Source organism: Aptenodytes patagonicus, chromosome 16 (assembly GCF_965638725.1).
Source record: "Aptenodytes patagonicus chromosome 16, bAptPat1.pri.cur, whole genome shotgun sequence".
In the NCBI taxonomy this organism is placed as follows: domain Eukaryota; kingdom Metazoa; phylum Chordata; class Aves; order Sphenisciformes; family Spheniscidae; genus Aptenodytes; species Aptenodytes patagonicus.
The window spans coordinates 1,790,539-1,817,645 of record NC_134964.1 but is presented as its reverse complement, the minus strand read 5'-3'; the positions used below and the strand labels follow the sequence as shown (position 1 = coordinate 1,817,645).

The following is a 27,107-nucleotide window of genomic DNA, read 5'->3' as shown; positions in this document are numbered from 1 at the left end:
TTTCATTTAGCTTACCACGTTGTTTAAAATCATAGTTTATTTCTAGCTTCTCCAAAATCAACTTTAATGGCATTGTGGCATATAACTTCCATTTGTAACTAGAGAGCATTTAGTTTCTGTTTGTCTCAAAATCTCCCCTTATTTCCTGAACGGTTTCTATACTTCACATTTAATTAAAATGAATTAATTTATTCTTGTAGATTACTACTTCAAAGGCAAGTAATACTCCAGTAACTTAGATGAGGTGGAACCAACGGGATCATTTACAGAAGCAAAGCAGAGTTTGGCCCACAGTTAAAACTAGGCAAGGTTAATAAAATTCAGCTATGACTTGGCCATCTATTCAGGGAGCTGTGACAATGCATCAACTGATTTAGAGCTCAATACTGCAAGGTTCTCCGTGTTGAAGTATATGAAGCCAGTGGGAGGTAACATTTAGTAGCTTAAACATATGCAGTCTGTCAGCACTGGGCTTTGCAGGCTTCTTGGTTAGGGACCAGGAAGGACCTCTAAGTTGCAGATATAGCAGATTTCTCCTTGATGAGGTTGATATTATATTCATCCTCTTTCCCTCTCTCTCCCAGGTTACATCCCTACCTTGCAAAGGAAGCACGCCAGCAGTCAAATCTGTAGTCTGTTTTAACCATGGTCTAGGGTAGGAACTCTTCTCACTTTTGCTATTTTGCTGTCCGTAGCAGTGTCTGGAATAATCCCAGAAGATGAGCAGCCATTGTTTCAACAGGAAGCAGAAAGGTTGCACCCAACTCTCCTTTACCCTCCCTCAAGTGAAAGCAACTTCTTAATCATTTAAATGTTTATAATTAAACCCAGGTAGAGCAAACAGGTGATTTCCTAGGTAATTCAACCTAAGTGCAAATTACATAGCCTCCTCATTGTTGTGCATACTTATCACGATGTTAAGGATTCATTTGAAGACGACAGTTGGAAATGGTTTCACTTCACTGGCTGATTCCTCTGGCTCTTACTATCACCACAGAAATCAGCATGTGCCATTTCAGTATCTTTCCTATTATTAAAAGGCCATGTCGATGCACTCAGAAAGAAGACAGCAGAAGATATTTCTGAAATCCTAATGTCTTTTCATAATTTTTTCTTTGTTTCACTACTTCCTGCTGGTTCCTTCAAAGTGGTGAGTCTAGATATGTATGGAAGTGTCAAAGCGTTTGTGGTTCAGCATACCTTCAGCCTGGCCCATGTGGACAATAACTCAACATCAGAAGACATTCGTTTCTCCTGACTTTTTTTTTTTTTTCTTTTTACCCTTCACATTGAAAACTTTTAAGGCAAAAGGGGGGGATCAAAAGAAAGTCCTTCCTTTTGGCTCGAATCCCTCTGAACTTTTGTGAAGCACACAGTCGGAGCAGTGGCCCACCTGAGAAAACAATAGATCAAATTCATCCATTTTCTTGATGAATGGCCAATAACTGAAAAGTCAAACCCAGAGACTGTGCCAGCATTAAATCAGAACTGAAGGACATTACAGGACATGGGTCACACCATAAATCAGGAAAAATCATTCTTTGCTCCACTTAGATTTGTATTTACATAGGAGCCAAGTTTTATAAAAGAGCTGACCTTGTCTTCTATCAAGATAAAATGTCTGCCCTTCTATCAATAGATCCAGAAGTTCAAAGCAGGGATTGATCTTCTGTAGTTTTGGGTATTTTGCCAATCTGGCTGGAACAAGGGTAAAAGTTATTTCTGCTACTTCTTCTTAAAATAAATATTCTTAAATCATTTGAAGAAATTTCTAACAATTAATAGGAGGCAATTATCAATCTTATAACTGAACTGGTGAATAAGGCAAAGCAAACTTAGCTTAAGAATCAATCAATTTGATGGGTACAGCATAGGAAAGGAATTGAGCTTGTCTTTATTTTGGATTAGAGGGCCTGTTATTTGAAGTTCTCTTTCAGATAAAGCCTTCTTACTTATCAGGCTCAAATCCAAAGCCTGTTTTATTTCTGATTCCTCAAAGAGTAGATGATCTAGTCTAAATTTTCCAAAACTTTCCATTGTTTACAAATGTTTGATTCAAGGCATATTGACCAAGTCTTCAAAACTCCTAAAACAACTAAAATCAAAATTAAGTGGTTTTACAAATTTACAAGTATGAGATCTCACACAACTATTTTGCACCATCTACCTTCAGAGAATTCCTGGAAGCTCCAAGACAGACAACTCCTCATGTGAAGCAGATGGAGTATGTGGTAGAAAGACTTCAGAGTAGTGAACATCCTTCTGTTTGTCAGATTAAGGCATTCCTACTAAGACGATTTGCTAGATAAATTAATTCTGAGCAATCACCTCTGGGCTGCTGTGATGCTTGGGCTTAAGGAAAGATTTTTTCTGAAATGTTTTGTCCTTTTCATAGGAATTATTTAATCAGTAGCCATTCCCAGCTATGTTGAGATCCAGTCAAACTGTCTAAAAATTAACCTGGCTTCCTCATTTTATATGTTATTAGTCTAAAAACTCAAAAAGCATGAGCACATACAGTTCATCTGCAGATGCCTTGTGGTACATAATTTTGCGCTACCCTGCTACCACTTTTTCAGAAAAGAAGAAATCAGATTTTCTTTCTGTCATGAAAGCACCAGTCTGCCTCATTTTTCTTGACTGTCATTTAGAACACCAAAAGGCCTGAATGACAAATGTTGCAAGTCCCTGACCCACCAGACTTTGACAGCAGTTTCATAATATTTTTCTCTTGAATCGCACCTTCTGGCAAAAGGTGAATACATTCTGACATTTGTTCCACTATTCTGATCCTGCTGCACCAGCTTCCAGGCCTGCTTTGCATTCTTCGTGTCTATTGTACATCTACATACCTCAATATAAAGAAACAGGTCACCAGGAGAAAGTTATTTTTAGAAACATTTCCTGCCCCCCTCCTCAAGTTTTCCTAAAAAACATTACTTATACTCAACCAAACAAGCACCTAACAAGATAGGCTGGAATCTCCATGAAGGTGTACCAGTGTGCAGCTTTTTAGAGGCGTTTGGGAAATTTTCATGTCAAAAATCTCCTGACCTACATCCTTCCCCAGAAGTTCAGGGTCCTAGTCTAACACCCCAATCAATAGAAATCCTCAATTCCCTTTGCAACAGCAAAAGCTTTGCTCAAACCATTAAGTAGTTACAGCAGTCCCTTTCACCCTTTCTTTTATGCAGCCTTTATGAGGAACAGTTACATGTAAAATTACCATTTCTCATTGCCAGAAAACTCCCAGTTATTTCCATTCTACCCTCAATATCTGAGGAACTTTGTAGGTGGGATTTAGAAGCACCACAAACATGCTTCAAGGTGAGCTAGATTTATTCCCCAAGACACGGAAAGGTCCTTTTATATCCTTTCTATGAATGGAATCGTCAAGCAATCACGAATCCATTGCCCAGTAGCAGTTCACTGATCTAGTAACTGCTGTGATGCAGTACAGGGTAGACATCTCTAAGGTGTCTTTACACTAGCTGACTTAGGTACTGCTAGCAATACAACTGCACTAACTCCAGGTTTGACAGGAATTAACCTCCTGAGCATCTACTCATTTCCCCAGGTAGTTTTGGCAGAATCCAGAAGTCTCTGTGGTACTGCAGCTACTAGAAAACAGCTCATGAATCAACTAGTTGAAAGCTAGTTCATACGTATCAGCACATCAACACTGACACTGTAGTAAAGCTGAAGTGACAGCAATGGCTCTTATCCAGATGTAGCAGATGTGTAATAGTTGTGCTCCATATCCACAGGCCAAAATCTAAGTAAATGTTGTGTTGGATTGACCATTCCCAGGATCTTAAGTTCAGAATCACATGAGAATTTTAACTGTTCATACTTACTCAGGGACAACAAGAAACATTTGCAATCCAGCGTTCAACTTTAAGTCCTACCTCAATTACTTCCTAGCAAAAACAAGCTCACACAATTTACCATAGGAAAACCATAAAGCAGTTATGAAACACTGTCGAATTATCCTTGTGACTGGAACAAAAACATTGGGGCAAAACCAAAAGGAATGCCAGGAAATTATGCTGTAGGAGAGAAAGATAAAGTACAATTGGGAAAAGCACACTTAGACTTTGAGAATGGGGGAAAAGAGAAAGAACAATCCTTCTGAGATACCGGAGATTTTCCCCTGCAGAAACAGACATCTGTCAGCAAATAACAGCAAATATATCCAAATATCTTTCCTGCTCACGTTCTCCGTCCCAGTCCAAAATTATGTAGAGCTATCACCTTAAAGGCCTACGGCACACAAATGATAACAGCAGATGGAGCTTGTAAGAAGCCAGAACTGCTTCAGACACAGAGTTCAGATTTCTCAGCAAGACCTCACTGGGTCACAAGGACATCCTAAGCCTCATGAAAGTCTGGGATCTGCCACCTTAAGTACCTCATAGGTCTACCAATAGATTAGGGCTCAGTGCAAACTCCCAAACCATAATGTCACACAGATAGCAATTTAAAAGTCATTGACAACAGTACTATGGTAACCATGCTTCCGAAGACAAAATATTACCAATAAATTCTGCTGTAAGGGCAAATAAAATCATAAACCAGAGAATCTTTTAATTAGACCACTCACCAAATTAATCACTATTGGAAATAGACTCTGTGTACTAAGGAATAGCATTCAGATACGTAACTGGAAAGCAACAAGAGAAAAGGGGCAGAAAGCTGAGTGAGCTTGGATTAAGCTACAATAAGGGCAGCAATATTCAAAAAGGAAATTTTAATCTAAATAGAGAAAGACAATCTGTGTTTATGGCACATCTCTGCATCCTACAGAATGTTGCGTTAGTGCTTAATAAAAAAAGTACGCAGTATATAAACACACTGTTGTATGATAAGTAGATAGAGAAAACAGGCATAATATTCTAGTTTCTATTACTGTTATTCTAGGAGGAATACTTTCACATGCAATTAACTATGTTTGCAATATACCAGAGACAAACAAAGGTAAATTGAAAAAATCAAATTAAATTAGAGAGCCACAAAGGACACATTCAGTGACCAATAAATAACACATAAAGCGCTACTGGAGTAGGTCGATGAGCATTGCTGGTTATCAAACGTTGAAGGGAATTCCTGGAATAACAGCAGAGGGGAAATATAGTACTCCGATTCATTAAGGGGTCACAGATGTGACAAGCAAGGGAGTAAGGGCAGCTTCATGCTGTTTATAGAAGCTGTGTTCAAGTCCAGGATCCCACATTGAACAGGTTATTGCATATTAGTTTCTCAGCTGAACAGTAGGGATAAAGTTGCACCCATACCCTGCCTACTGCACTGTAGTACCAATCTCTGATGAATTCACAGCAGCCACCTCCATCACCTACTTTGATGTAAGTTCAAAACAAGCATTTTTTGTGCTTTTCCCCACATTGCCTCTCATGCTAGGGAAGAGGTCCCAAAAATTTCTACAACGTGTCATTGATGTACCTTCTTTCCATAAAACTTCCCTTTATTGCAATGCTTGTAAGAAGCTTTAGAATGGCTTGATGAGAAGGCACAGGGACAATGCAGGTTTTATTATTTCACTATTTGTAGAGTTCTTCCTGAGCATTCATTGACTGCACCTATAAGCATGAAGGCAGGCAATGGGAAATTTGTATTTCTCTGCCATTTATTAACTCCTGACTGCAAGCTGCATACAAGTCAGTGCTTAGCACTGAGGATTTTCAGCCCACAGGTCTTTTCGGTTTCTTTTCTGCCAATAGACCGACACTGGTTCTATTAAGAGAATCAGGTTTAGGACATTGAGTTTCTTTTAGCCACCTTAGTCTGAAGGATTTTCTTTTTGAACCTTATTAACAAAACCTCTTAACTACATATTTAACGAAAGCAAAACAAAAAATCTGGCGATTGTGGAGCTATTTCAACAGAACAGCTTTAAAGTTAAGTAACAGCTCAATGATGTCTATCATGCAGTGACCATCTCTCTGGTTTGTCAGTAGTTTTTTTGCAATGATGGGGGGCTGTCAGATACAAATCCACCCTTATGTGAACCTTTGAGTCCAATGATATATGCCTGTAGGCGCAGAGGTACTGCAGTTACCAATTAAATGTACACATCTGCCCTGGGGACAAAAAGAACAGTGTGTACCAGGAACACAAGAGTCTCTCCAGTTAAAGGAAAATCTGTATCTAGTCTCAGTAGCGCATCAAACTTTACATCTTCTTACAAGTATAACAGCTAGAGAGCAACACAGGTGAACTTATGTTTTAAAAACACTATTATGAAGCAATCTAGTAAACTAGAAGTGCCTCTATCCTCTGAATCTGACCTTTGTGTCATGTCATGTATTTACAGTAGTTTTCTTTTGTATTTTTAGTATACCATACCTGTATAAGATTATATTATTTACGCATATAATTCAAGCAAATCAAGTCCATTCCATATGTCTCAGTCCTCGTAAAGCCCAAGATCTACTGAGGAAACATACTTTAAGATGTATGTATTTTTGTTATTTTATCCAAGTAGGTTGCTGCGGTTTTTTTGGTAACCTGGCAAAGAGGCAGGCTATACGGGCAGGCCAAGTAATTGCCTGTGCAACTTGTCTTATTTCAGAAATATTTATGTAATTTAGGAATAAAGAGTAGCCATAAAGCAAGGGAATATTTCAAACCATCTGAGTGGCAGGGGCAATGACCCTTAAGATGCTTTTGAAATGTTTTCTCCCAAATCAAAACTCACAGATTGTAAGAACTCTGAGCTGTTCTCTAAAGGGTTACAGTCAAAATATTTCTCAGCATTCCTATTATTCTATACTGTATTTCTTCCTACTTCTTGTTCAAATTTAGACATATAACTGAATTTAGAGCTATGTAAAAATGTAGGTGAAGTCAATGAGAAAAATCTCACATTGACTTCTGTGGGCTTTAAACAGCACGACAACTTTGAAAGCATGACAAGATCTGTTTCTATAACAAACTCATCTAGTTTCTTTTGGTATCAGAACTAGAAGTTAAGAAAAATAAAATAATACAAGCAGCAATAAAGACATTTTGGTGTTTGAGAGAAAAATGTACCTGCACAGCACAGTCCGTCTGGAGCGCATAACTAAGATGGGCAGCAGCAGCAGCAGATTAATTTCTATTTACTTTGCTTAGCATTGGGTCAGCCACACCTGTTGTGTTAAGTAGTAAGGTTATCTTGGTTTTATTTGTGGTTTTGAGGCCACAGAATATCTTCTTTCTTTTCAGTCAGCACAATAGTCTGGGTGCGTTGGGATATTTTTACAACAAATACAATCACAATATGAAGTTATGTTTTCTGAGCCTCTTTGTTAGTAGTGAATCATTTTTCTTAAAGAGGATGCAAATGATTTACAGAGCAAGCATTGTCAGAAGCCTGTTGTCTTTAGCAGCCAACTTGACCCTGATCAGATAAGCAATTTTAAATAGGATTTAATGTGGCACTGAAGTTACTTTGCTCAGTAAAATGAACAAAACTGCTGTACAGAAATCACATGCTCTACATTCAAACAGAAGAAGCAAAAGGAACATCTTGTTCGGTAGGAAGCCTTAGCACCAAGTCATCAGGTTGGTCTGCTTCACAACCGGAACACAGTCTCGCAAGAAAATATAGAGAGGTTTTTCAGATGCACTCAACATCCAACATCATTGGCAGTATAAAATACCCCTTACTAACTATCCATTCCACCCAAAACACTCTTTGCATAAAACAAGCTAAAATTACGTCATTCGCTCTGCCTGTTTCCATGTTCCTCTTTCCGTGCTAGTGCTTTATCTTTCGCGTTCTTTGGGGCAGAACATTGTATACACATCTCTATTTGTAACATGCCTAGCTCAAGAGGCCACCTGCCCTGTTTGGTGTATAGCATCTTCAAAATTACCCAGTGAAAATATGGTGTGTGAGCCACCACACAGGTACAATATGGCTTTCCCTAACTCATTCTGTGCAGAAAGAAGACAACCAACTACACTTAACAAACACAGCATTTTTTCTCTTTCTGCGAAATATGGTTTTGGGGGTAAAATATAATCAGAATTGCTTGTTTTCTTGTGGTTTGTTTTTGTTGTTGGGTTTTTTTTAATTGCCTTCCTGCTCCTGGAGGCAGCTGCTTCTTAAAAAACATACAATAAACCATCTATTTTGTTTCAGCTACCATGGTGCCAAATACTGTCTCCAATGCACAAAGAAGGACTGAATAACTTTTTGTGACTTTAAAATAATATGATGAGTAGTGGAATACTCAATTCAAGTCTAAAATGTGATTCTCTGGGAGAAGGGAATATTCTAGTCAGCTTTACAATACGCGCTTTTTCTCAAGGTCTTAAGCTCAGCCTTCCAACACAAATCTTCAGAACAATGAATTCACCATAGCTGCTCTCAGTATTCTTGCATTTACTTGGGGATCCTGGAAAGCTGCATACCATTTAAATGTTTTAGAAGCTGACAGTCATACTAACATATTGGCCTTGTGATATCCCTTGCCTTAAGGGGTATGAGAGCTCTGTGATCCAGCATATATGATTTTTACAACAAGGCTAGTAAGGATTTAGTCATTTTGGAGGTAACAGCAAATCCTGAGATCCTTTCATTTACTTCATTACCCTGGATAATCCTCAGCTTGCATAACTATAGTCACCTTAAGGGACATTCCCTGCAGTTTCAATAGGATTCTGGTATCTCCTCCATTTCCTCTCCTGAACTTTTCTTTGGTTGCACTGTTACCCTAAGGAGTACAGCCATTTCTGTGAAACTGAAAAAGCCCTCCCCTACTTGCAAACACACATCATCCCCTTCAAGTCTTTACAAATATTTTCTTTCTCACCATGCCGAGTTTTAACCTGTTCTTGCCACTAATCCTCTGCACGGTTCTGCACCACCAACACTGCATTCATCAGCAGCCAACTATTCTCCTATGTTTTCTCCTCATTCTCCTTCTCCTCTCTATCAGCATTCCTCATAAAGCATCCAGCATATTTACATTCTCCCTTGAAATCCATTTCTTTTTATTAGCTTTCCCTTTTGACATCTAACTCTACAAGGTCTACTTCGAATCTCTTACCACACCTTAAAAGCCATCAGAGTTCAGAGAAGTCACCTGTGACCGAGTGCAACTCAATTCAGGGAACAAACTCAGCTGGGCTGAAGTGGGTACCAGGAAAGGGCATCGCTGTTCTTCTGATACTTAAGTACAAGGAGGAAACTGGAAAAAGAACCTTTTAAATTAGTTAGGAACTGCGCAGCCCTACAGACCCTGTCCTGGTAGGACTCAGACACGCCAAAGAAGGAATCTAGTTCAGTTGTGAAATGAAGTAATCCTGCTCTTGCCACAACCTGAGATTTTCTGCTGTTTTGAGAACAATGAAAATCAGTGAGTCTAAGCTACAATGCAAAGAGGTCTGCACCAAGACTATTATTTCCATTTGTTTTCTTTTGTTTCTGCTAACAGCACTTCAGAGAATGGTGAAAGTCCTTTGAAGCCTATCTATTGACTTCAAAGGGAACCAGTTTTCCTTATGCATTTGTTGAGGTTTTTTTGTTTGGTTTTGTCTGTTTCTTTTTAAGTTTTCACCTTGTTTTCAGGGGCACTAGTAGCGAAAATCCTTATGAAAACTGCACTAAGGCTGAGAAGTGCTTTGGGCACCACCTAAAAGAAAGGAACCACAATTCTTCAGTAATAGCAGTGATACTAAACTTGCTCCGGGTTGAAGAATGTCATTTTCTTACCACCACCTTCCTTGTATCAAAACAGCCCTGAGTTACTACATAGCACGAAAACATTCGCATTGCATAAAGGGATTTGTTCTGTTTTTCCCTTATCATCCAAATGGTAAGAAGCAGCTGAGCTCCAGGCAGGGGAAAGGTGCCACGTCAGAGCTGGGAGGTTCACATCATTTCAGGAGCAGACATGAAAAAAATCAATTTAACAGTGTAGAAAGAGAGTCAGTTTAACAACCTCAACATGCAGGGGTGAAAAAACCTTTACACGCACACACTTGAGGAATCAAATTGTGAAGTTTCTCAGGTTCATGGTCTCTTTTGAGGAAAGCCTGCCTGTGGTAGATTTTGCCTAGTCACAACCCGGCTGTGCTCCTCACAAAAAGAAGAGCTGGCATCTTCTTGTCCTCTTACACTACCTTAAGCACTGTTGCATATAGATGAGCACAAAGCCCTGGCTAAGGCTCATCATAGCATAGGGGAAATAGTAATAAAGCACAAAGCTATCACAGCTGGAAAAGAAACAGTAACAAGTTATTCTGACCAAGAACTCCCAACTTATAGTCTGGGAAACCATTTTGTTGCATGGACATCATCTCTTCTGTTCTCTCAGCCAACCTTTACTAATTTTGCACCACCACTTAGTTAGGGACAAACAATATTAACTAACAAACTAGTTTCCAAGAAACCTAGTCAAGGTTTGAAGCAAAAATTACCTTCAAATTTAAGCTTGGACTGCAAAGCTGACCTGCTGTTGCCTATCATCTTAACGATGGATTTGCTGCAGCTGCAGGTTTATGCACCTTGGCCTTTCTTACATTGAGAGAGAACAGGAACCCAGCCATTCCCATATGACAGGGGATTTTGTAATGTGGCTCAGCTGCAAAAATGCTATACTAAGACAGAGTTTCTCACTGGGTAGATGTGTCTCTTGTAGTTTAAAAAAAAAAAAAAGAAATTAACACTATCACACAGGAGTCTCTTTCCCAAGTCACCCATGTACAGCACAAGCACAAAGAAGTGCCAACTAAAGACATTCAGGAAAGTAGCAGAAACACAAGAAAGAATTCTCAGGATTCTGTTAAAGCACTTTTAAGAGATCTGATTGAATTTCCCCCATCAAAGGGACTCTATCTAAAGCAGATAGCTTTTACCATCGTTCTGCTACTATAAATTAGGTCCTTCTAAAGAAGCATCACAGAATTTGTTTAATATTCTGCTATCTCTAAACTAGCAGGTATACTATTCAATAGGCATAATTAAAAAAAAATAACCAAACAGAAGGAGATGTGTCAGGAAGTCTAGTGAACTTAAACATGCACAACCAACCTGTTTGCTGAAGAGTGAGCAGAGGTTGGGTGTGGCAGTATATTACTGTTTTTAAAATTGCTTTTGAAAGTCTGTGTTAATCCAGGTTGGCAGCAAACTATTGCTTTTAAGAAACACACTCCCTTTAAAAACAAAGCCAGCTCGATTTTTTTTTTTATTTGAGAACCACAGGCAGACTGGGATTTTTCCTCTGTGAAATGTTTTCAACTATTGTGGCTGGTCTCAGGTGTGCAGCCTTAGTATAAATGGGTAATACTAAAAGGTGCCTTCAGGCATAGCCTTGAGCTATGGGCAGTAAAATGCACTGCCTTGTGAGCAGCCTCTGGCACAAGGGAAAGGGGTAGAGAGAGCAACCTGAAATTCAGGCTCCTTCTTACTCCCCCCAGTTCCAGTTTTTCCTTTAATTTCCTTTTTCCCCTGGGACAATTCATTTGCGCCTGGCTTGCGAATTCTGAATCCTCTGCTTGTGAGTGGCTGAATGAGCTGAAAGAAGACGGCGGCTGCACAGCCCCTATTTCCTCTCACAACTCTTTACAGAAGATTTTGCTAGCCCATGGAGGAGAGCCCTCCCTTACTCAGATACTGTTATTCCAGTCCAGTATAGTCTTAAGTAAGGTACAAAGGCAATCTACTATGTCTGCTAGGAACAGGCAGGAGTCCTGGGGGCATAGTATCTGTTGTTGTTAAGGAATTAGGTAGCTCAGGCCTATGAACAGCTCTGTGAAACCACTTAAGAAAAATAGAAGGACTTTTAAAATGCCTCCCCACCTTCCCCTATAAGACTCTCCCTAGTTCACACGTTTATTTGTTACTTGATTCAACCAAACGGATGATAAACATTTTCCTCACGTAGAATACAGCTATATATAATACTATAGCCCCTCCTTTCCCAAACTATACTCTCCACATTAATTTAACAAAACAAAACCCAAAATTTTGGTTAGACTAGCAAGACTTATTGAGATTAGCCATTAACAAAACCAACAGAAATCAGTGCCTACAGAGAACTAACCTCCATACCCAGAAGTAATTCTCACAATCCTGCCGCACTGCTGTCCATGCAAATGAACCTGTCTGTAAGTATAAGCTTCTGAAAGTTCTTCACCCACCTCTTTCTGATGTGGTACGCGTGCTTCCCAGACTCTGCTCAGCTTCCCACTAACCTTTCGTCCTTCCTTGGCCTCCCTCAGGTCTCTGGGAACTCACCACCAAGAGCTCCTGCTCTGTTGCACTCCAGAGCTTAATCAGGCAGCCCCCCTCCTACTCTACTCATAAACTCTCTAATTGAGGGCAGGCACTGGAACCAGCTGTCCTGTTTTAAAGGCTCCTCGCCTTTAGTCAAGTTTCCCACCCCACCACAGCTTGATCTTCAGGTTGTGATGAACTATCCAACCTGGCTCTTGAGCCTCCATCCTGTTACATGGCAAAGGTAATTCAGAGGCCACGGAGCATTGATCTCACTAACACAGGATCAATACTGTGCCTCTGCACTGTGCAAAATCATGCCTGATGGGTTTGGTTATGTATAGGCCAAGGGGAGTATAAGATGGATAAATTCTACTGTGGTGCAATGAAATTTGTGTTCAGGACATTACTCATCACAAATATATTGTGTCATACACTGACATGACAGATGATTCATCATTGTATTCTATCAGTGCAATACAGCATATAAAGAAGCAGTGGCATCTGGGGGAAGATTTCACCTGATTTCCTTTAAAACCTGCTGAGCACTCTTGTTTCTCAAATGCTTGATCATCAGCGAGCATCTCTTTTCACACAGGGTGCTCTGATTGCACATTAGATGAAAACCCACTTAGTATTGCAACCACAGACAGGACAAGACTTGTTTTTCATTGCAGGATATAGCAGTCATGGTATCTTCCTCCCTGTGCTGATGCTTTATCATCTTTTAAGTAGACTTTGACCATAAATTTAAAAGTTACAGTACTGCTCCTTTCCCCTTGCGTTTCCATGACAAAGGTATATTTATCAACTCTCAGCTGCAAGTTGAAGGAGGAGGAACTGGAAGTAAAGACAGAATATAGATGTAAATTATTTGAACACCCTCTGTGGAAAATAATCCCCTCATCCCTTGTTCTTCATCACTAACTTGCAAACTCGTGTTAGCCTCAAGTTGACCTACTCTATGAACCTCACAATCTTAAAAGTTACACCAGCAGTCTGCTGGTCCATACAGAGACCATCTGGGGGAGCTCAAGGAGAAAATGCTCTTCTTTCTACCCCACACAACCTCATTCATTTGGCTTCATTTTCTAGGAAGAATATTTCAGTACCTAATGTTGATGTTTGCATTCAGATATGAGCCTCAGAACCTGATAGCAAAACCCAGGCATCTAGGCCACCATCTCATTAATCTTCCTTTTCTTTTCTTTTTCTAATAGTATCTTTGACACTAGACTACTACTTCACCAACTCATGCCTCAATTTCTCAGGTATAAGATGAGACTAGTAATATTTACTCCTCTAGAGAATATGCTGAGCTTTGCAAGAGAAAGCAAATACAGAAGCTTGAAAGTACAAGCATCACTGAAAGGAGATACCTGAATATCGTAACACATGGCTGTCTTTGAAATTAGACAATACATGTGTTACCTAAGGAAATTTTGATTCACCTGCCTATAAGTGCTTTATACACTTTTCTAAGATTTTTGTTTGTTTGTTTTTCTCCAATATATTGGAAATAAGTCTACTGTTTATGCCGAGCGAGTACTAGATTCTTCAAAAAATTTAAAAACACAATGTCATTTGTGATTGTGTTTTAAAATCTTTTATATGAACTAGCAGACTGTACAACAGGGTGCGAGAACACAAGAGGATTCAACCAAGACAAGCCCACACATAAGACATTGTCAATGTCAAAATTTTTATTTCCGTTAAACCCAAGATTAAAAAATAGGAAATAATTCTTGCAAACTACATGTGTGTTTTAAAAACAAAAACCTTTAAGTCTTCCTAGTCTTTTCTGTTCAAATAATTGTAATTATGGAAGTTTGTAACTTCAGAAAAGAAAAAGAAAAAATCGTCCTCCCTAGAGCAGAGTCAGGGCACTACGGGTAACAGCATCTACATCACAGGGGCCATCTCCTAAATTTACTGGGGAACTCATAAAAACAAGGCTTGCTGTAATAAGGACTACTTTCTAATGTTGGTTATCTTCTCTGCTAGGAGAACAGTAATTTTGCCAGTGCACAGCTATTCGATACAGAGCAAACCAGTGCTTACTCTAAATGCCCAATCTTTTTTTGAAAACGTGGTTGAAATCCGCAATTGCTATATAAGATTAAAATATGGTCACTAAAAATAATTCTGGAGTTCCTGGGCCAAGGCAAATTATTAATGACCTTGGGATACACATAAACTTTTACAAGTGATTACTGTCCTGCATTGTTCCTCAGAGAACTGCTCCATTCTCTCCAGGAATCAAACTGAAGCCATGGAGATAAAGCGGATTAACAGGTATTTGACACCTAACCGCACTGAAGAAGAGCTCTGCATAAAACAGATTGAGGAACCTAAGGCAAACTCAGGTAAGAATGAGTTGCTTTCTGCATGTCATCCTCTGCAGAACTGGACTTTCTGGACCCACTTGTCACCCTTCTGACAGCTACATCATTTGCAAGTAGGTGTTTGACGTGCGTCTTGTATCAAGGCATGACACTTCTCCGCTCCCACAGTATTTCTACAAGTAGTCTCTGTACATGGATGAACAGGGTTAACTTCAATGTAACAAGCTTTGGTAGCCGTAAGCTTTGTAGGTATTGCACTGGAATGGACCAAAATATTCAAAGACAAAAAAACCACCCCACATCTTACATTAAATATATATACAGACACAGGCATACATATGTGCTTGAACTGATACGATGACAAGCTTAAATGACATTCAGCAAACACAGAACTGGTACAAGTGAGTTGTTATAATATGCGAAATTATTTGACATTGCCTATCTGCCCCTTCTGTCTTCTACCCCTGAAGGACAATCCACATCTTTTCCATACGTTCATGAGGTTTTTCACACCAAATGGTATACCAACTTTATTGTTGGTGGCATAAAACAGGTGTGTAAGCTAAGTAAGCTTGATGTTGATGGGCTGTTCACGTTCATGGCCAGAACAGATACTTTAGTGAGCATACTAATCTGGAACTTCCATCTTCTCTTTTGAATGCCAGCAAGCATTTGTGAGGATCCATTTTGATCATCAGATGCTATTTCTCCCTAAAAATGAGGGTCTGCTTTCAAAAAGTGTATGGTATTTCTGAGGACATGCCCTACATTTACTGCCTCTTATTCTTTTCTAGAAATGCTTAATATGCAAAAACTAAATGCAGGATCTACATTCATTTCATGTGCGTCTTGAAATTAAACGTCAAGAATACCCAAGCGAACGTTAACGAACAGTCTTAGTCTTAGTCCACAGCACCTACTATCTGCCATTCTTATAAAACACGAAAGAACAAAAAGGTTAGTATAAATGTTGATATTTAACCAAAAGGGAACATTTTCTGTGCATATTCATGAGCACATCAGCACCTTTTTTGTTCTGCCCAATAAGTTCAGTGATAAATAGATATAAAACATGGTTGAACATGGTTAGTGAAAATAAAGATGTTCTGGTAGCTAGCCAGCACATCAATTGATTTTACATGCTTGGTTTTTCTCTTTCATTGTTTGGTTCTACCTCAGGTTATGAATTTTCAGAAACAAACATGAGCAATTCAGAATAAATATACAATTGCTACTTGGGCTGGTGTATCACTTTTCTTACTTTTCCTTTTACAAGTTGCTTAAATCAATACAAATGTACACTTGAAAAACACTGCAATATATATTCCTGCATTTTTCTTTGCCATTGAAAACCTTTACATAATTTCTCCCTCTCCTTTAATCTAAAATAAATATCAGAAATCCTTAATGATCTTAAGGACTGTGGCTGGCTATATGATACAAAGATTGATTCACTAGTATTTCTATGAATAGAAGTAGTGAATTCACTGCTTGTATTATTTCATACTACCAGAACACGTATGTAAGTATTAGTAAATTAAAAGTTTTCATACATTTTAACATACCATATAATTTAACTCAAAACCTGAATAAAGTATATTATTCATTATACACTCTTTATTTTTTAAAGTCATCCAGACATGCAGAAGAATCATGTGATACCAAACAGCCTAATCCATAATCCCATATGAAGAAAACCGTTTACAAATGTATAGCTAAACTGCCATTCCTTAGCTGAAGCCTATTTTGCAAAAATAGGTTGTAAGAGACAAATATATTTGTAGAAAAGTTGTTTTACTCATTAGGGAGCAATGATTCATGAAAGTAGAATATGGAAGTGCCTGAACCAGGATATGTCACTATTTCTGCTAGAATATCTGTTGGCCATAGTGCAACCACTTCATCAACTTGTGGTTCTTTTCCTCCTCCCACCTAGGGATGTTATACCTACTGTATAGGGTCTTCAGAGCAGGGACCAATTAACTACTCCTGTATGCAGCGCCTGTCTTGAGTGGTGCCCTGATGACACCTGGGCTCAGTGGATGCTGCTGAAATGTATGTAAAAATTACCATAAAGTGATAAAACCATAAAAAGTAATTGTCTCACGGTTCACTGGTTGACTTAATATTAATCTGTAACAGTATAATTAAGGTATCTTTTACAGTTTCTCTTAAAATAAATTCTGAATCATAACACCAGTGAGGAGCTTTCCTTTCTATCCAAGAAGCATATGTAGGTATGGTCTGCTTCGGATGCTTTACATAGCTCATGAAAGCCAACGTGTCCCAGCACCAGGCTGCAGCTTGCAGTGGAAATACTCCATTGCTGTCCAGACAGTAAAGGGCATGTAATTTAACCTCTCTGCGTTGCAGTTCGTCACCTATACAATGTACTCTCCCTAACCCTTTGTCTGTTTTCTTATTTGAATTTGTAAGTTTGGCAGGGTAGGGACAATCTCTTGACCTGCGCCCATACCCATACCTGTGACACCACCACCAGCCGCAGAGGCAGTCCCTGGCACTATCAGAACAGGAGAAAACACAACTTAAACTGATCCACAGTTGCAGTTTCCCTTCTCGCTGTTTCCATTCCTTCCACCTTGGTCTATCTTTGGTTTACAACTGACTTTGGTTACTCAACACACTCTATGAAATATGCCTGTTAAAGATAAATTATCTTCTTGTGGTATTTACAGTGCATTCACCACAAGCATCACTAGTAGTGAGTGACTGAAATGCATACCAATCGAAAAAAACCTCAATATTAATGTAATGATGCAGTGAGGGTGGAAATAAAAAGACTTGAAAATCTCGCTGTGCATGTTGCAAAATCTAAGCTCAAGTATTAAATTCTTCATAGTAATTACTACTGAATTTCAGGTTATTTTCTCCCTTTGACTCCTAATGCTGTATGATGCTATTATGTGAGGTAACTGTCAAAAGGTGGATTATTTTATCACGTATACAGCCTGTCACTATAATGGCAGCTTGCATATTAGCTGAGCCAGAGCACTGTATCGGTAGGGCAAGACTGTACTAATTGCTCGCTGCTGGAGTGTATGTTCTTGTCTTTAACACCTTTTAAAGTACACATTGCAAATGCAAGCGAACACTACTTAAGGTAGTACTGTCAAAACCAATCTAAAAGCAAGAAGAAAAAGAAAAAAGCCTTAAATAGTCCAATATTTACAGTGTGATAATTCTTTCCATTGGGAAACTGCTTTGCCAAAATTTACCATCATCAACTGTAATTTCTTTCTTAGACAGCCTCTCAGAATCCTTCATAATCCCCACTGTCTATTTAGACACCTGACAGTCCCCCTTGCCCGTCCCCTTTCCCAGCTACCTCCTTAAACCCCACCCTTGCTGCACGCTGCAAGAGGCTCTGTGGGACGGGGTACAAAGCGGGCGGCAGCTGGGTGACTGCTGACAGCAGCCAGCCAGAACCAGTTCCAGCTGGATCTGAACCCAGCGCACACAGCACTCTGAAAACCCCAAAGCTTCAGCCAGCCGCAGAAACAAAAGGCCTCCCTGTGCAAAAATATTTAAGAAACAAACCGACAGCTGTGAGGGACTGAGAACACACTCGGGGGAGGGGACTCCATGTTGAAAGGGGGGACAGCCAGCCCCGAGGGGCTGTGGCCCTCGGGGTCCCAGGCTGGGCAGGGGCAGCCCCGAGGGGCTGCGGCCCGCAGGGACCCAGGCTGGGCAGGGGCAGCCCCGAGGGGCTGTGGCCCTCGGGGTCCCAGGCTGGGCAGGGGCAGCCCCGAGGGGCTGCGGCCCGCAGGGTCCCAGGCTGGGCAGGGGCAGCCCCAAGGGGCTGCGGCCCTCAGGGTCCCAGGCTGGGCAGGGGCAGCCCCGAGAGGCTGCGGCCCTCAGGGTCCCAGGCTGGGCAGGGGCAGCCCCGAGAGGCTGCGGCCCGCAGGGACCCAGGCTGGGCAGGGGCAGCCCCGAGGGGCTGCGGCCTGTGGGCAACTCAAACCGGAGCAGGCCCACCTCCAAAGTTTGTGCTGATTAGCAACAAATTAAGTAAAAATTCTCGGCTCAAGATTCTTCTGCTTGTGACTTAAACCCACCAAAATCAGACATCAGACCACTATTGTTCTAAGATCATCACTTACTACACTGACCGATACTATTTTTCTGATCTCCACGTGCTCCCTGTTTCTCTGTGGGGTTTTTTGCCTCCCCTGAAGGCTGTAAGCCGTTCTAGGGAGGTATTTCTCTGTGGTCTGTGTTTAGACAGTCTTGGCAAATTACATTCAGGCTGAAGACTGGCACTTCTAGCTGCTATCATAAAGTATTAACATGCATACTTCTCATTGAGCATAATTTTTTAATGATATTTAACAGGAACTGGAGGGGTATGTTTGCCAATTTAAAGGCTGGCAGCAATGCTATTTAACGTGGTTTACTTTAAACGGTACATGCAGTTTACTTTAAATGGTATGCAGATTTTTGACTTCCAAATCTTAACGTTATTTCCATAGCATACAAATAACCAAACAATGGTTTAAGAGGTTTAATTGCCAGACAATGCAGTGACTTTTTCAATACAACAGATATGGCAAAGGCTGTGTTCTTCATCCTAAAGAGCAGCCCACCAGCAAGCTTCTGTCAACAGTTACCGGATCTTTAACACTGAAAGCATTTTCAGCCATGCATTCACGAAGACTAAGTTTTGTGCTTTTCTGTCTCAGTTTTGCACTGCTTATTGGTGTGAAATTGAAGAGGGAGTATGAGATAGTAAGAGAATCCCATGTAGGGGAAAAGCAAGAGTGTCAAACTGTCTTTCAATCAAAAATATTATACCAATGAACTACACAATGAAGAAATGGATGGTGTCACTGAACAGTGACATTAAGAAATCAACTGAATGCGTACATCTGAAGTATTGGGTGTCTGTCATCCATGTTATGCATTATTCTTTTTAGCCACTGATTCAAATGAACCTTGTAAATTGAAATGTGCATGTAGAATAGGGTGTTCATAAAAGCCTTTGAGAGTTTCAGTTTGGGCTATAATTACTTTTTTAGCACAATTCTTTGAGACAGTGACTACCTCTCAAACGAGGACTGATTATCCACAGTTCCTACTGGTTTCTTTGCAAGCTCACTGGGGAAGGCCTTATGCTATGCAGTGTCAATGGAAAATGGACTAATAAATAAAAATGGGATGATTGATTAAAAGCTAACAAGTGCCTAAGTACTCCAGGTGATTCATTGTGCTGAAAAGTCTCATGATCTGTAGACAAAAGAGACAAAGGAATGTAAGATTAAAGAGGCAGTCAGTGGCAGAGAGGAAAAAGAACCCAGAAGCCAGTGGCTTAGTCACTAATCTGATGGTCAGAAACTGTGACATTATTATTGATAAAAAATAACTGGAAAAGTGGCTGTCACATGGACAAACCAGACCTGGCTGTCACATTAGAGACACAGACCAAGTAGGTCTTTGCCTAACCAAGTAATTGCATCTATACGTACTTGAGCTAAAGCAATAAAATAAGTAAGGATTAAACAAGTCAATTTAAGGAACAAATCTTAATCTTGATGTAAATCTCATGTTAAATGACTTCTCTCTTACTCACTCTATTTTGAAAAATATCTAATGCCAGAAACTTACCTCATATTTCTTAACTTCTCTTGGTTCTAAATCACAATAAAATGTCAATACATCAAGGCAAAGGTGGGCCGAGAACAATTCTAGAGAGCTAACATGATATTGCTCTTTAGTAGCTTATCCATAGCCTTATCCAAAGCACAGAGATCTACTCATTTAGGAATGATTTCCTTCACCTAACTAGAGCATCCTAGTTCACATTATTCATCTAGTTTCTCTGTGGAATTAACGGAGAGCATTAACATCGGTGTTTTTCTAGGTGAGATGATTCATGCTCTGGAGGTGTGAATTTTTCTTCCTTAACTAAAGAAGGAGCTTAAACAATTTTTTTTTAGATAATTTATTTTTACATCATTAAAATTAAGGGAAATTAATATTACTGTTAATGATTGACTTCAGTGCAGAACCTTGTTAGCCAAAAATGGGTTACCATCAAAACAGCACACAAGAGAGAGGGGGCCTTAGTCACCTCAGTCTCAATGGCAGGACAATTTAATTAGATTTCATGACAGCAAAAAACTTCTTTGCCCTGAGTTAACATTGTGGTCCTGCCCTTTAAAAACTTTCAGAAGTCCACTTCTTGACTGAGATCATGAGACAGGCTGATTGCCTACAAGCTGTCCTGCATTGTAGAAAGATGTGCTCACACTATAAAAATGGAAATGTGAAGCTATTTTATGACTTTTTGACACTCGAAGCTATTGGGATGTGTTATAAGCTCTGACCTGCACTTACAATTATAGTTACCATCACTCTTTGGGAATGAGACTTGAAGTTATAAATACGTCCAGTTCTATGAGAGATTAGAAATTACTTCAAAGTATTCACTTTCAAAAAGAAATTATGCACTAATTAAATAAAACTCTAAAAATTAAAAACCAGTCCCAGAGATAAGTCTACTTTGAGAAGACGTTTATGCAGATCAGTGCTTCTGTCTTATACTAATGCAGAGAAAGAGGCAGTGGGTAGAAAAGTTTCTTGGGCCCTAACACATCAAGCAGGCGGTCTTGTGGTACTCAAGTGCTGCTGTCAGGTCTCCTCCTAGTGAACCCAAGAAAAGACCAATAGCTTGAAAAAGTGGGGAAAGAGAAGAATAGTTTATCAAAATGTTCAAATAATTTGTAGAAGAATTGATTGTCTAAATACCCTTATTTATTTAATTTCATTGCATTAGAGAGACTCCGCCAGTGTGCTGAGGTTCTCGATTAGACTTACTTTAATACGGAAAGAGAGAGTCTTTCATGTGCCTACAACTTTACATGCATTAGGGTACAACTTTCAAATTTCCAAGTAGAGTGCAAAATGCCACCCATTCTTCAATTCCTAGGCTAATTTCACAATGCTAACTTTTGATGAGCATAAAATATTTTAGCTATGTTACCCTTACAGCTTTACATAGAATCCTTTAAAATTGTAAAGAAATCATTTCTACAAAATAAAAGCTTTTATGAGAAAATTTCCTTTTACAACAGTTTTTTTTTTTAATACAAATTAGAATGCTACAGCCTAGACATTCTATTAAATTCTTTGATGTGATTTAAAATACCTGTAATGCTGTTTTCATTTAATTCCACAGAATTTCTCTGTACAAGCATATGTGCAAGACAGGAGAGGAAGAAAGAACAAAATTTCTATCTCCTTACTCCGAGCTTGCCGGCCTCTAACTGGAACAGGAGGCATTTGCAAATGTATCTAGCTCATTTATTTTCTCACCAAATTTTCTCAATGTATTCTAATATTTTATTTTCACTTGCGCAACAAAGAAAAAGAACCCATAAAAAGATGATAGGAGAGAATTCTGTGCGAGTCTTTGAAGTAACGCTGATAATATATTCCCGAGAAACTGAATTCCCATTTGCATAATTAAATTGGCCAGAACTATCTAACTGTCCAGCTTGCAGGAGTTCAACTTCTCTGAAATGCAATATCTATACCCATGAGACGCTGGTCAATTACACAGGTGAATCGATAGAAGAATTCAAGGCACAGTATGCTAGATTCAATATTACACATTAATGGGAAGTCTAATACAAGTTATACACTGTGCAGCAGCAGTATTTTTGGTAAATAACATACAACTGCTGAGGACAGAATTGTGACACTGCAGAATTGCGGTCGACAGAGTTGGGGTTTTTTTCCTTTTTTTTCAAATCAAGTAGGGAGTAGACTAAGGATGGGGTGATATGAGTTTGTTAGACAGCTGACTTGGTTTCCCCCTGCATAACTACAAATTGTCCATGCAAATTGTTTCTCCTACATTTTGGTACTCACAAAACATATAAAACTTACCCACTGTAAGTACTGGTCTGCTGGAAGCCTGATTTCCATACACATAACTGCAGTAAGAAGGGGACTTGTGTCATATTGCAGAGAAGGAAACTTCTGCCAAGTGGGTCACTGTTAACCTCTCCACCCATAGATTTGCGTAGAGAAGAAAAATGGTGCAATGGAATGACTGCCTTTCCAAACCTGCAGCTAGAACTCAGCCATGTGTTACATCCATGGCAGGTGAGGTCGAGAGCAGGAAGGGAAAGATGTCATGGGACAAGCCGTCCTTTCTTCCTGAAACACTATTCTATTTCTGTCTGTAGAGCAAAGAAAAGCCTTTGCTGTATCAGTATTAGCAGCTGGTGTCTAGCCAGCTAATTTTCAGTTTCCTTCAGTTAGTTGGTTATGCATATATTTTTCCTAATCATTACTCAACATAGCAAAAAAAAAAAAAAAAAAAAAAGTTCCTTTCCTGCTCCTAGAAGAGGTGAATGTGGCCGGCTGAATACTTTGAGACACTAAAGCATTTCCTGAAGGATGCAGAACACACTGAACTTCCCTTAAGGTAACAGTGCCTGCAGTAGTGATCTTGAGGTACCAGCAATTATGTTTGTAAGAAAATGTCATCACTATGGAGTGAACATGAGACTTCAATACAAATTATGGTTTCTGTGGAATGACACTTTGCTTTTAAGTTCAGGAAACAAACGTGGAGTTTAATACTGATAACCTCTGATAAAAGAAAGAAACAAACCCCTTCCAGAAACCCACCCTGTATTTGCAACCAATCATAACGTGGCAGAAATCTGTCAAATGTACTCTGCTTGACCATAATCAAAAGGTGACCCATATGTTGCCTGATTATCTTTTTAATATTGTATCCGTTTATCAAAGACAATTTTCTGTGAATAATAAAGTATGATGAACCACCTAAAGAAAAGTCAGACCATCTGTCTCCCTCCTTAGTCATTGACATTCACCTTCAGTATATGCTTGGCTTGTTTTATAACTACTTGAGTGACAGGCGAATTCGTTCATTCCCAAGGTTTGGTTGGTTTTTTTCCTGTAGACTTTATTTTTTTCTATCATCTATGCACACATTTGTTAAACAGAAGGTGGGGGCGGAGTATGTGAAGTCTAAACTAATTCGAGAAACTAGCATAGCTTCTGCTTGCAGATGTCACGGTGTTTGCATTTTACATATTCATTGAAATGATTATCCTTCTTCAGTGGTAATGCAAATGCATTTTTAGGCTGCCTTTAAGTCTCAGGTACACCCTGAAGTTGTAAACATTTTCAAGTTTTCCCTAGTGCTGAGGGCAACTGTTCCTCCAAATGTCTCCGTATGCATTGATGGTCGTGCATTTGCTTGATTTCCAGGCTTCTGTATGTGAGGACAATGGTCCACTCGTGCAGATCTTGCATCTGTCTCACATCTGTTTTTCATAAACCAAGAATGGCCTCCACAGAGGTACAAGAACTTGCCTTACGTACTGTCCAAGGTGATAAAACAGAGCAAAATAAAGGGAGTCAAGAATTCTGACCAGAATTTGCCGGGTCTAATCTGGAGATTGGCATATTACCATATATAAGAGATTCACCACTTTCGAAATATACAATAATAATAAAAAAATCTAATTCTCATTCAACTTTTAAGATTAATTTTATGCCTCAAACATTTTAAAGTAACAAAGTCAGCAGAACTGTGTGGGACAATGAGGACTGAAACAGATGAATAGTGACTAGAAATGAGTTCCGATTACTTGGGTGCTTTCAATATTATTTGCAAAAGTTCTGAACTAAAATATTTTCTTGAAGCTCTAGCTGCTAACCTGTAATGTGTGTGTCCAGTGGAAAAGAAAGTATGGGCAGGAAATACACTCAAAAAAAGCAATCTTAAAATAGATTTTCAATAAAAGGTATAATGAAAATTGTAAATAATTACAGGGTAATTTGAAGTCTACTGGATTCAACAGCCAAACTTTGAGAAGTTACTCAACAATGACATAGGCAACATATTTCTATACTTTATTCCAATGAATTCTCTCTTTCTATTTGCTGTAAGTTTAGAATTTTTTGACTCTTATTATAAGTGATGTTTCTAAGCCCATTTTTTAAGAGAAAACTGTTCAAAGTCGTCTCCTGTTCCTCTAGAAATAAGATTATTTATAGCTTAGAGTTAAGATTCAAATAGATGAAGGCTGATTCAACATGAAAACGTAGAAGTTCTTTTTCAGTGGGGTTCCACTGTTTGTCCACAACTTATTAAAAGAGTGTTTATATTGAAATTCACATTTTACCTAGAACTCCTAAAATCAAGTTCTTCTATTAGCTTATTTGTACAAATTAAAGAATGAGCTAATTAGTTACTAATTCCCACAAAAGACGTGCTTTGTTAACTTATAGTCAGCAATTCTTTTTTTGCTTCAGCTGATTTAAAGTTCTTCTGTGGGAAGTACTGCTCAAATGGACCCTGACAGTGATTCAAAACTGCTTTCATCTTGTCAGTGAAACAAGGGAAGAGATGGAAGTTAAGGCTCAGACAAATGAGCAGGTTAACGTGGCGTAATGAGTTACCAGTCAGCCAGGCCCTTTTAACTGGTAACATGCTCCTAACCCACTTATGGTAAAGGACGTTGACTTTTGCTGAGATTTAATCTGGTACGCTCTACCACACACTCAGATGCACAAACCAGTTAACCACAAGGAGACATGATCACTTGTTAAATGTGCTAACTCGTTCAGTGTATTAACAGTGTATGTAGTAAGGCTCTGGTATCCTATCCTGCAATAAAATTGACCTCAGATAACAGCTGTTTATATAAAAGGCCAACAATATTTCGTCTCTAACTTCCTGACTTAAGCAGAGTTCATCTGGCTTGAATTTGGGAGGAGTGGGGGGGCGGGTGTCTGTGTGTTTTCTATCAACTTTTATCTGGCTTGGTGACATTTCTACCAAAAAACTGATGCACAGCAATATGCCGGTGGAAACACTACTGATAAAAATCTACATATTAATTTTTAACATGCAGGTGGAGATGTTTTTATATGTATCAGAATGAATAAAGTCATCACAGAGAAAACAGGTGACATGGTATTGCCTTATAAGAAGTAAACTCTCTCTTTGGAGATTCACGTAAAGGGTATAAATAATAAAAATGGATGAATAAGGAATCAATACAATTAAACACTTTTGCAACTGTTGACAGCAAGAAAAATTACCCTGCCAGCGAGTAAAGAACAGATCCAGCCTCTGATGATTTTAGTACAACTTCATAGTACTACTACCTTCTTGTGGCTCAGCTTGCATTTTCTTATCGAATACTATGAAGGAGGCAAATTAAATTAAGTAGTCAAAAATCAAAGAAATCAAATAATTGAGCCATCTTACTCATTACTGGAGATTATTAATTGTGTGACATTTATCTGAGTTAAAGTGGGAAATTTGCAACAGAATGAAACAATGTAGATTTTTCTCCCTTTTAAAAATGCCTATTGCTTATATCTTTTAAGTCTCCTGCATTCACGGCGCTGGGCCTAGCAGATGTAATGAGAACTTACTTCATTATTGCAGAAACTACATAGGGGCAGAGCTTCATGGAAGGAAGCAAGGATGTCCAACCACAGGCCTTTCAAGTGATGGAAGTCACCAGAGGCCAGCGGGTCCTGCTTGGAGAAGACACAGTCCATCCTGGAGCGGTCATGCTTAGGGAGGAAGGCAGAATTCGGATGACTTTTAGGTTGGTCTGGTTTGCCCCTTTCCACAGGGTGTAAGGCTACAAGTCCTTCCTGTCACCTCTTCCTAGTCATGCTGCTGTGTTCAGGATGACACCTGTCCTTTAGGAAGCTGTGATGAAGACAGAATCATCAACTTCTGTTAACCCACAAACAACATGATGCTAAATATCTCATGTGTTTTGTTGCAATTAGACCCACTCCTGAAATATATGAATGTTGAGCCTACAAAAATTCGTTAGCAGAAGGCAGGGCTGTATCTATAGTGAAAGATCACACGCACAAGTCTTTGAAGAATTGGGGTCTGACACACTATTCATTCAGTCTGTGCCTTCAGTTGAAAAATGCATGTTTCAGAATCTCAGCATTTGATTTTTCTTCAAACTCTTTCAGCTGAAGCATTCATTAAAAACAGTTTAAAATAAAAACACTGCAGTTTCAAAAAAAATGCTTTCTTTATGTAAATTTTAAAATGTACGTAATTAAAGCATTAAATAAATCCCCAACAAAAATACCACATTTCAAAACTAAACATTTGATATAAAGTAACGGGGGGTGTGTGTGTGTGTGTGTGTATAGTCCAACAGGAAAATGCAAATAATACAAAGAATTGTTTTTCTGTCAACCTAATCTCATTTAAAAGAAGGTACTGAGCTTAAAACAAAACAATGATTTGCATAGTATTAATGATAACATTTTGCTGATATTTCATTCTTGGTTTAAAAAGAATCAACATTTATGACAAGTGCCAGAGAAAAAGCCTCAAGTAAATAAAAGTTTAAAAGGAATTTATAATCTAGCTGAGATTCTTTTTAGGTGGGAAGCTATCTGATTGATAATAACACCCACCATGCTCTTTATAGCTAATTTCTTCTGGGTGGCTGTAGTATAGATTCATATGGATTCAGAGAAGA

The 27,107-nt window shown here is 39.1% G+C and overlaps 1 protein-coding gene across 2 annotated transcripts in view; it reads right to left on the bottom strand.

The window, feature by feature from the left end:
• TOM1L1 (target of myb1 like 1 membrane trafficking protein) overlaps positions 1–26,110 on the bottom strand; it is a 583,218-nt gene extending 557,108 nt beyond the window's left edge. The window contains exon 1 of one of the 2 annotated variants that reach the window (XM_076353868.1): positions 26,020–26,110. The gene's annotated coding sequence lies outside the window, so the exon portion shown is untranslated. The remainder of the gene's footprint in view (positions 1–26,019) is intronic. The other variant, XM_076353864.1, reaches the window with a different exon arrangement.
• Between the last annotated feature and the right edge of the window lie 997 nt (positions 26,111–27,107).